Genomic DNA, 9,798 nt, shown 5'->3' with positions numbered 1-9,798 from the left:
AGCCAGGCAGCTGGGGCTCAGCTGAGCTAGTCACCTGCACAGGGCTGGGATGAAATGGCAGCAGCAGGGCCATCAGTGCCAGGCTGCGAATGTTTTATCAACTTCTCTGCTCAGACTGCGAATTGGGGAACAGACGTGACAGAAGAGTCTAGCAATAGGCGAAGGTGACGTCTGGCACTAGACATAAGTCGGTGTAAACTGGGCAATACTGATGCTTAATGGGATGAGATGTAACCGGTCACAAACACCTTTTGTCTACAGAAGACCAAGTTCCTGCTGAGAGTGGAACATTGCAGGAGCCAGGATCAGGGATCTGCTGCAGTATACAGATATTCCTTTGAGGGCCTGTGCCGTACTGTTTTACATCTACCTTCATGCCAGTTTGAGCATACTTGCTGTATGTCATTGTCTCTACACTGTTAAACAATGGTGGATGTCAGAAAGAAGAAAATTCTTTCTTCCACTTAAAAGTCCATCTTGTTTTTTAAAAAGTTTATTTGCATTGAGTATGTTAATTCAATGTTTGATTGCAACTTCATTTGCAATGAGTATGTTCTGTTTGAATTGCATGTATGTATACTTATTCTGAGCTCTTCATTCTAGACTTGATCTACCCAGTGCTAGTAACTGATGGAGTACAGAATGCTTCTTCACACAATCTAGCAGAATATACCCTAGCTGAATGTATAGGCTGTAAAATATCCTCCGTACTCTTACTCTTTTGTTCTTAGAGGTCTTTGCTGATGTTCTTTGACATTTTACACGTGACTTTAAAAGTCTTTGCTTGATGAATGGCTGCAGTGTGTCATGGGCACACAATAACTTGCTCCAGAGCTTCTACTTGATTGCCTTCACTGCGGTGGGAGAGGACCAAACTTCAGGTATTCATACACCGAACTGTGGAAGACTTGTCTGATTGGTAAACGTTTGAGATTCCATCTAGAACATGCCAGTTGAAGTGCAGTTGCTGTAAGTGCGGTGTAGTTCTCCTCTGTAGGCAGCTCATGCTTGGCACAGAGTAAAGACCGAACGCCGTATGAATTTTCAGACAGTTGCGCTGACCAATCTGAAGGTAAAGGCTTGACAAATAGCTCTTTCACATGCTTCCAAAAACAAGTTGTAAAGTTCTGACTGGCTTAAAATGCAAGAGCATTTAGAGATCCAGAAGGAAGAGGAGAGAGTGACTGCCTTCCAGACACACACCAGCGGCTCCCAGCCCAGGGTAACACAGGCTGCTCTCTGATGCAAATAGCCCAACACCGCATGTTCCTGCAGTGAGTTCTGTTAATCACACCAGTGCAGCCTCTGTTCAGTAGCTAGGCAAAAAGCATGTTTGGCAACATGTGCAGATCCAAATTACACTGGAGCGGACTGGTCAGAGGTATCTTGATGGATCTTCTAAGAATTAAGTTAGATTTGGGGTGATACCAGCAACGGGAGATGGTTTCTTGAGGAATAAATAGGTCCCTTTAGTGGCCTCATATTTTTGTTTCAACCGCAGGTTTTGTTCTCAGATGCACAGGGTGGTTTTGTTGTGCAAACTCTGCACAACCTCAGTTTCAACTCTTTTGGTTGAGTACTGAAAACAATCGGTAACATTCAAGATTCAGCCAGAACATTATTGTCCTGTTGAGGTTTTTTTCGCACACTGAAAAATAAGATGATCTGTGCTGATAAAAGTTCCATACCTATAGCACATATAGATAGATAGATGCATTAACTACTTTGTCTTCAAAATTTCAGCATTTTCAATGTCATGAAATGCATCCGTTCCTTACAAAGGCAGACAGCACCCAGAACTAGATACCCAAGAAGTCACAATTTAGGATTGATATGAATTACCTCAGCTGCAGGCATATAGTTCTTTCAGATGGCAGCCCTATATATATACTCTAGTAGCTGATTCAGCTTGGTCTTATTGTAGACAAGCCTGTAAAAAATAAAATCAGTTTGTAAATTGGCATTGAAATAATGGGTCAGATAACAGCTATCGTAAATTGGTATAGCTCTGGATGCACACTAATCCAAATTCTATGTGACAGTGAATTGAATAGTCCTACTGCTGTCAATGAAAGACCAATAGAAAAAAGTTAGCTTAGCCTCTCCCTTAGTCAGGCCCTGAGGGGTCTGAAATACACAATCAACTGAAACTTGTTAGATTCTAATTTGTTTGATAATTATTTCCCCATGAATACTTCTCCACATTTACATAGTCCAGTCAAAAAATGTTATAGAACAGTAACGTCACCAAGAAATTCTGCTGAGATGTAAAACTTACACTCACATCTTAGAGAGAACTTCATCATTTGCCCACTGCAAGTTTTTCAATTTTTTTTTTCTATTCTTTTTTTCCCATTCTTCTTCATTCTTGTGTATTGCCGTAATGTTTCAGTATGGACCTTTATCACTTGGAGAACAGGTATGTCTGAAGTCTGTTTAAATCCAGTAAGAGTCCATCAGTGCTATCAAAAAATTGTTGCTGCTTCTCAGTTCTTCTCTCCGGAGGGTCCTTTGGGGTGACAGCTCTGCACGACCTAGCCCATGTCCTCGTCTTTTCTTTCACATAATGGAATATGTTTAATTGTAGTGATTGTGGCACCTTGATAGTTTCACTTTTACTTAGTGATTGAGTTTTCACCAGAGCAGTGAAAAATATCCAATGCTTTTACCTGCTGGCTTTCTTTAGATTTCTAAATATTTGCAATTGAAATCAGAATTGTGTTCCATTTGGCCTGTTTTTCTCAGCTATTCAGTTTCTAAAAGAAACAGCTGTGGCTGCAGAGCCAAATTTGTAATGACTGGAGCCCAAAATGAGGAAAAATGAATTTCTTTCCTCATAAATAACTTATACTTCACCACTTTTGTGTAATGAATAGGTTAATCAGCATTCTGCTTGGAATAAGAAAAGGCCTAATCTCGCTTTAGTGTATTTCACATTTACCATGGTGCTTTCCATCTGAACAGTATTATTCTTAAAAATGTTCTTTACGCTTACCTTATAGCTAGTGAAGTGATTTAGCAGTAGATCATAAAAAATACCCCTCTAAGAAATCCCTGCTGATTTCTGTTTGTTGGAGTTACTACGAAAGAGGTTATCCATTCTTTCAAACATTGATCCTGAGGTAAAGTACCAAGTTGCTGCTGATAAAATCTGTGGCTGGCAGCCTGTGGGTGAATGCTGACAAGAGCAGAGCAACCTGGCCTCTTCTGTTGGCCAGCGCCCTTCAACTCTCTGTGTACAATGTCAGCGCAGTGTTGAGTTTTCACATCTAGTTCAGAGGGCAAAAGCAATGCTTAATTCCCTGGAAAGCAATGACACTGGAAATCATAGTGAAAAACTCATTATCTGCTTCCACGGGATCTTTGAATACATACGAACAGAGATGAGCATAACTCTGATCTTAGCATTGGATATTGCATTGGTGAGACTGACACTCATGATGTACGACTTGCAATTTTGAAAGGAAGAAGGAAAAAATGGAGTACTGAAAGAGAAAAAGGTATTATTGAGGGCTAGCACTGCTAGTTAAGCTTTAAAAATCTCCCAGTGTTAGTTTATTGAAAAGAAAGCTGATTGATAGAAAATATGGTTGTGAGTGTCAGAACCTCCTCAGGCAGAAAATAGGAAACAAAGGGCACTTTAACAGAGAAAGGCATAAAGAGCAGTTGGAAATCGAAGAGACAAATTCAAATTTAAAACAAGATGGCATTTGTAAAAGTACAGCTGCTTAATCACTGGAACAAACTATGAAGAAAGCATTTTTCAATGCTTTCCTGAGTACAAGATGCCTTTCTGGAAGAGCTGCTTTAGTTCAGACTTTCCGGAAATGTAGTACTTGCCTATGACTGTTCCCCAGAGCTGGCAGCAGCAGCTCAGTTTCTTCCAGCTGAGAAAGGAAAACCACAATAAATACTCCCTGTTTATACTTCTGCTCCCCTGCAAAAGAAACAGAAGCATCCTCAAAAATGTAAGGTCCAGAGCAGTTCACTGATTTGTATAGATGTCCTCCGCTTTTTAACTCCTCTGTTAAGCTGAGCGGCATCTTAAATGCTATTTATTTTCTAACACTTTCCAAGGTAAACCTTTTAATCAAGTTTCCATAAAGAGAAATGCTGCTTTAGTTGAACACAAGCACAAGTTGTTAGCCCCAGTACAGGTGTAACTGGGTGGAAAGCAATGCCCTCGGAATCCATGATGGAAGTGGCAGTAGCCGTTAAGCATTACAAAATCTTTTTTTGTAAATTGGACTGAAAAATGCTCCTATGTAGATAATCTGTTTGTTAACTTTTTCATGCGCATTTCATTCTGAGATAAGTTTCTGCCCAAATCCTGGATCAGTTTGCTAATATTTGAGTAGTTCAAATTACATTTCAAAATACCTGTTGACATATTTTTTGCAAGGAGGTGTTTCATCAAATAGTCAATGGATGGAAGAGAACTGTTTTTCCTCTGTTGAATAAAGATCAGAGAGAGTATTATGTATGCCTGGTTTCTGCCTACTGACTTCTGCAATGATAAAGATGACTTAAAATGCTTCCTCACTACCATGAGGTAAACAGGAAAACTTGATAAAGAATGAAAAAATGTATTTATTTCACTTCCTCATTTCCCTTCTTCGATTGCTGTCTCCTCTAGACTATATATATGAGGTTACGCAGTTATATTCTGCTATAACATAGGTCTTTTTTCTGAATTTATTTGTTTTAAAATGGGAAAAGGGAGGATTCATGATTAATTTAAGGTTTTTTTTTTTCTATTAAGTTCTTTTCCCAACTTTGGAATAATTCTTCTTGAAATGAGATGGTTAGTTCTGGCAAAGGGCATGGGAAAAAGAAAATAAACACATTTTACCAATGGGTAGAAATTCTTCTAAGAAATGCTGAAGTATGAAGAAACTAAAAACAGTTTCATGATTCTCCCGCCCCCCAAAAAAAGAAACCCAAAACCAAACGTAGAAAGAAAATCCTTGGCTTTCCTAAGTGCTTTCCCCAACAAAATTTCATGACCTCACCTTTCCATGCCATGCATTCTCTCTCCTATTTCCCTAAATGCAAATCATACACATGCAGACATGCACACACAAGCATATCCATGTAGGTAACTATTTTTATAAAGCAACATGCTAGATACTCAAGTATTTAGAGGATTTGAATTCAAATGCTAACGCTATGCCTAGGATCCATCTTTTAATAACTTGAACTTAGTGCATATAATTCTTTTGCCCTTAATAAGAAACACAAGAAAGGCTGTGCATGTAAGTCAAGCAAGATCACTTAATGGCTACGTACTACAGGATGGAAAGGAAGATTTTCTATTTAGTAATGAAATGATAGAATAGTTGTATAAAGAATAGGTCCCATTATCCTCTCCCTAATTTGTAGTTGAGGAATATGAGGATTATAACGCATAAGCTTTCTTCCCATATAAAAAAGCTAGGGAATTATTTTTTTTTTGTGGCAATTCTAATACTATTTTCTAGTTTAGTTTATGCACCTGTTTTATCTATTAAAATCAGTAACGACTGAGAGCCAATATGGATCATAATCACCTATAATACATTTCAAGTACAGTTTAAGCACCAATATCCTTTTAGACATTCGCTGTCTAAAAGCTGCTCAACTGCAACCAAATGGCAGTTACAGAAGTTCTTAAGTATTGTAACGGTAGATACATTTATTGATGCAAAGTTAAGTCCATTCACAACCCTGTCTCTGTACATGCTGGAGTTGCCCTGTTGTCTGCAGCTAAAGGTATGCAGAGGCATCCAGCTGGCACCTAAAGGAAACTGGGACCTAGGAGCTGGAACAGAATGCTTTAATCCCCCTGAGATCTGAATCTCAAGCACACCTTGCGCTTATTGAGGGGATTTACTTCCTGCCCAAGTGCAGCAGCAAGCATTGCTTTCTTTAGGATGTGGCTGAATGAAGAGGAAATAATTGGGATAACTTGCATATAGAGCCTAATAGCTAAATCACACAGTCAAGATCTAAATAGCTGGTAGATTCTTTAATTGGGAAAGAGAAGAGATGGGTTGGTCACCTCCTTCCCAACCTTCCGAAATGTAAGTAATCCCTCACTTTAAATCTTCTGCCTCCTGGGAGAATGGCCTTATGTCTTTTCTGTCACGAGTCATGGGGGGAAGCAGAACTCCAATACTTCTGTTCACTTGTGCTGCTGTGAAAAAAGTAATAATTGAGAGAGAAAAGGAAGCCTGGCTCTGTAGCCTCTTGGTTAGCTCACTTATCTGGCGGGGAGAGAGAAAACTGGGTTCTGGTACCTACTCCCAGCATTGATTCTGTATATTAACCCATCATCATTAAATACAGAAATACCCTGGGAAAGAGGAGCTGATGCCATCAGCAGAGAGAACCCAGGATAGTCTCTCCAGGAAATTTCTCAGCATCAGGCTAAAGTCACATATTCTTTATCACCTCTAAGTTCTTTACAGCACTGAACAAACCAACCAGCCCCTTTCAACTTGAAGTGGGTAGTCCTCTAGGCTGACTGGGGGTTCTGATCCCCAAGAAGGTCCCATCAGCTGGCCAGGGTCCAGTGTGAAGGTCAGTGCCTCGCAGAGAGATGATAAAGGAGATAGAACCCCTGGATCATTCTCAGGGGAGCAACGAAAATTGCCCAGTCCAGCAGGTCAAACCTCCGCAGTCTGCTCTGAGCTCAGAGAGACATAGGCAGTCACTGCTGCTCGTTGGCATCTCTTGACCACTGCTTCCAAAAAACTTACTTTGGATGTATGCCTTTTCACAGTTTCAAATATGATTTTTTATATATTATATGCTTGTTAAAAGTCAGTTTGTTGAATTTTCCTACAAAGGCCTCTCACCAAGATCACCGGTCCGGAAATTTCCTCTACAAGGCACATCAAGCCTTAATGTGCATGAGGGAAGGAATTTAAGGCATCCTGGCAGAGGCAGCGAGAGTAGCGCTTCAGCCTGGAAGACCTTTAGAGAGAAAAGAGGCTTTCATGACTACTTGCCTACTTACTTGGGAAAGGGGACAGATTTTCATACACGCTAGGATACGCATTTGCCTAAACTTAGGCAAACTCTTTGGACAATACTTAATTTTACCAAAAATAGGTGCTTAGGAATACTACAAAGAAATGGAAAATGTATCTAACAATGGAACTGCCCCCTCTCATCTAGAGTTTCAAGACAGTTAATGATGAAATTTCAAAGAGCAGAATATGAATTTGTAGCAGCAGTATAGAGATTTACTTCTGAATTTTATAGTAAAACCCCTCAATTTTTCTGTAGTTGAAACTATAAAAACTCTACTTTGACCAGAATCAAACACTTGTCGAGGGTAAAATCTTTTCTGCAAATGTAAAAATCGAGTTACTGCACAATTCAACAGGACTGTAACTGAGGAAAGGTACCCTTAGATAAAAAAGCTATTCGTAGCTTTAACAGATGACTGAACAATGAGAGAGCACACAAGTAAATGAAGCACATATACCATAGGAAGGAGAATTCATATTGAAAGAGAGACTGTATCCCTTTTATAGACAGAATGAAGTTATTAAACAGAAACATGAATGTATCAGGATGGCATCTACCCAGTGGCTGTGGAACAATCAACCATGAAGTGATGGAAGTTGCTTTAGATGTAAAGTAGTGACACCAGCAAACTTGCAAATTGTCAGGTGATGTGTTTGATATGTTTAATCCTTAATATCTGTAAAAGAAAAAAAAAAGCATTAATTTAAAAAAATGTAGCTCCCTAACAAACTTTATTAGTTTGTTTTATTATTAGCAGTACTACATTTGCTGTGGCAATAAAATATCTAAGATTTAAGATCTCTTTGGGAAAACTAGCTGATCCGAAGGCATCCAAGTTAAAAACTTAAGATCTAAGGGTTAATGACATTTTTGAACAGAGAAATATTTATCCCTGCAAACATTTATTTTGGAAATTAAGTTCTGTTTATATTATTCCTAAATTTGAACTTGCATAATTATGTTTTTATGAAGACAGTTGTTCTTCATTAGCTGTCTGCCAATTTCCCTGATTTTTTCCCATTAATGCAACAGCCACACACAGGCCTGTTGTGCATTTAGGGGGATAGTGTGGGTGAGTCACTCTGGCAGGTTTTATATTAAGTGTGGGTGTTTATATGCATATTTTAAAAAGTTTCATTCTCACTGTGGCATACCCCCTACTGAGTATATAGACTGTAATGCCAAAACCTGAATGTGTTCTCAAAGGAAGTGTCATTGGCTATCTTCACAACCTGACCTTTCTCAGTGTGCCATGCTCGCAGTTTTGCTTTTATGAGTGAATGAAGATGAAGATTATTTTCCAGTTTCTGCTATAGAAAGCTATACTGAAAGGTGTAACTCTTTGCTACACAAATGGTTTTGAAATGGTGCTGAAAATTAAAACCAGCATTGCATATGTTGAGTTTCTCTTACTGAATGCAGGTTCTGCAGGCATAAGTGTGTCAGTCTCCACCTGAGCAACACTGTAGGAGCGCTGCCCTTCAGCTCGGCCACAGCTGTGCCCTGACTCGCTATGGACTCTGCTGATCCTGGACCAGAAGACTGACTCCCTGGCTTGTCCTCGGATCTGCCTCATCACGAGAAACCTGCCTGACAGTCTGGACTCTGAGCTGCCCCCAGCCTGCCCTGCTTGGGTCCTGGCTGGCGAAGCCCCTGCCCTCCTGCCAGCCCTCTCATGCTTGGCTCCTTGTCCCTTTGGGACCTGCTTCCTGATGAAATGTTGGGGGAAATGCAGTTACAGTGTCTGTCAGGACATGGGAAGAGGGAAATGAAGGAACCCTATATGATACCAGTGCCTCCCCACAAGAGCCATCCTCCTAGCACCCACCTCCTCACTGCCTGAACCAACAGCACGGAAAACAGCAACTAGCAGCTAGCTTAGCTCTATTGGCAGAACAGGAAGTCTTTAAGGGGAGATATTTAAACAGAGCAGAAAAAAATGGGTGTACGGTTTGGAGTTGAAGGGACTTGATATCAGTGTCTTCTTAGCAGTTGAGCAGGCCTCTCAGTGAGAAGGGGACAAAGCCTCCCTTTACCTCACCCACTGAGTCTGTCAAATGTAATGCAACTGCAGGCATACACAGAGCTCTGGAAAATCTTACATTAGATTACTTAACAAATTCCTCCTTCCCTTTTCTGTACATCAGCAGTGAATGAATACACTGTACCCAAAGGCCACACAGTTAACATGCACAAGCACTTTTTGAAGCACCTGGGTGAACAGAGACACTGGTAAGACCCGCTGCCGCTGAGGCTACACCTTGTCAGTAGCTACTTCAGCATATTTTTTTTTTAGTAGCTACCAAATTTACAGCTCAGCATCTAGCCAACCACACAGGAATACCTTTACAACCACATATGCAGCACCCTGACAGCATTAAAGACCAACGCTTTTTTGTCACAGTTCCCCGATGTGACAAAGACCTGGCTCAACGCTCCCCGGGGCTAGGCGGCCGCTGTGGCGAGGCGCGGGGCGCGGCCGCAGCGAGCGGGGAGCAGCCCACCGCGCAGGGCGGCCTTCGCCAGGCGCCGTGCGGGCCGCGGGAGGGAAGGAGGGCGGGAGAGAGCGAAGGAGGCTGGTGGGGGCGGGCCGCGGGGCAGCCGGGCGCGCCTGGGCTGGGTGCCGAGCGCTGTTCCCGCAGGGAGGCCACGTCGGCCCGCCGCGGCCCGGCCCGCCGCCCCAGCAGCCGTTGGTTCGGCAGCCGTTGGCCCAACGGCCCAGGGCGGGGGCCGTGGGCACAGGCGCGAGCGCCGGTTGGCAGCCCGAGAGGAAGAGGCGCG

At 41.7% G+C, this 9,798-nt stretch overlaps 1 long non-coding RNA gene across 4 annotated transcripts; it reads right to left on the bottom strand.

The window, feature by feature from the left end:
• On the bottom strand, nucleotides 1–9,766 carry LOC142078571 (uncharacterized). Of its 4 annotated transcripts, none has more exons than XR_012672278.1 (4): nucleotides 8,431–9,734; nucleotides 7,575–7,693; nucleotides 6,041–6,957; nucleotides 1–4,450 (listed from the first exon to the last, which is right to left on the bottom strand). It is a non-coding gene; the product is annotated as an uncharacterized LOC142078571 (long non-coding RNA). The 4 variants fall into 4 exon arrangements; XR_012672279.1 differs by having other exon boundaries at nucleotides 6,053–6,957; XR_012672277.1 differs by lacking the exon at nucleotides 1–4,450 and having other exon boundaries at nucleotides 4,473–6,175; nucleotides 6,840–6,957; nucleotides 8,431–9,766.
• Nucleotides 9,767–9,798: the final 32 nt, after the last annotated feature.

The sequence above is a fragment of the Calonectris borealis genome, chromosome 2 (genome assembly GCF_964195595.1).
Source record: "Calonectris borealis chromosome 2, bCalBor7.hap1.2, whole genome shotgun sequence".
Lineage (NCBI taxonomy): Eukaryota > Metazoa > Chordata > Aves > Procellariiformes > Procellariidae > Calonectris > Calonectris borealis.
This window is presented reverse-complemented; position numbering and strand designations above follow the sequence as displayed.